The sequence below is a fragment of the Gavialis gangeticus genome, unplaced genomic scaffold (assembly GCF_001723915.1).
Source record: "Gavialis gangeticus isolate Ggan-Ray unplaced genomic scaffold, GavGan_comp1, whole genome shotgun sequence".
NCBI lineage: Eukaryota > Metazoa > Chordata > Crocodylia > Gavialidae > Gavialis > Gavialis gangeticus.
The window spans coordinates 7,676,650-7,677,487 of NW_017729033.1; positions in this window are offsets into that span (position 1 = coordinate 7,676,650).

Consider the following 838-nt stretch of genomic DNA (forward strand, 5'->3'; position numbering starts at 1 on the left):
GGAACAGCCCTGGGCTGGCGGGCTGACCCCTGGGTCCCCTGCTGTCCTGGGCTGCTCCAGCTGGGGTGGGCAGGGCTGCCGTGGGCGAGGTGGGGGCTGTGCAGAGGGGGAGTCAGTGGGGCTTGTGCAGAGTTCCCTGTGCAGTGGGGGGACAGTGGGGATTGCCCTCCCCCCCCCAACAGCACTCAGTGAGTCAGGGCCTTTTTTTAAAGCACTGGGAGTTGGGGGAGAGGGGAGCAGGCAGGGGTCGGGGGGCTGGCCAAGTTCCCCCCCCCGTAATCCCCATCCCACTTCTCCAGCCCCCCTTCCCCTTCTCCCTGTTTACCAGCTCCGAGTCCAGCTCCAGCTCCCTGCTACCAGGGGCTGGGACTCTCTGAATCATGAAAGCTCTCTGAATCTTTTCTTATTTGTCCCCTGATTTCAATCTGGATTTGGAGATTGGGCCACCAAATGGGGCCAAATCTCCTCCAAATTGAATTGGCACCTGAAACTTCACACAGTGCTACTCTCTGTATCAAGCTGTTCTGGGGAGAGAGGCAAAGGAGCAACTAGTTTCTTCAGCCTGATTGGATTTAGGATCTTAGGGCCTTGCTACCTATTAGATTTTGCATATCTTAAAGAGTTAAAACGTGATGATCTGTGCATTCAAGAAGGAACACACATGCCAAATATGCTCCTACCATTGTAAAATTAAACCTTTCCACATGAGGAGCATCTCCAGGCTGTGTTAAGTAAGCTGTTAGGCTCTGACCACTTCATGAAGATAAGATGAGCCACCTCTGGTCCTCCAGCATCCCAGGATGCACTGTTCCCAAGCTCCCAACTTGTATGGATGATC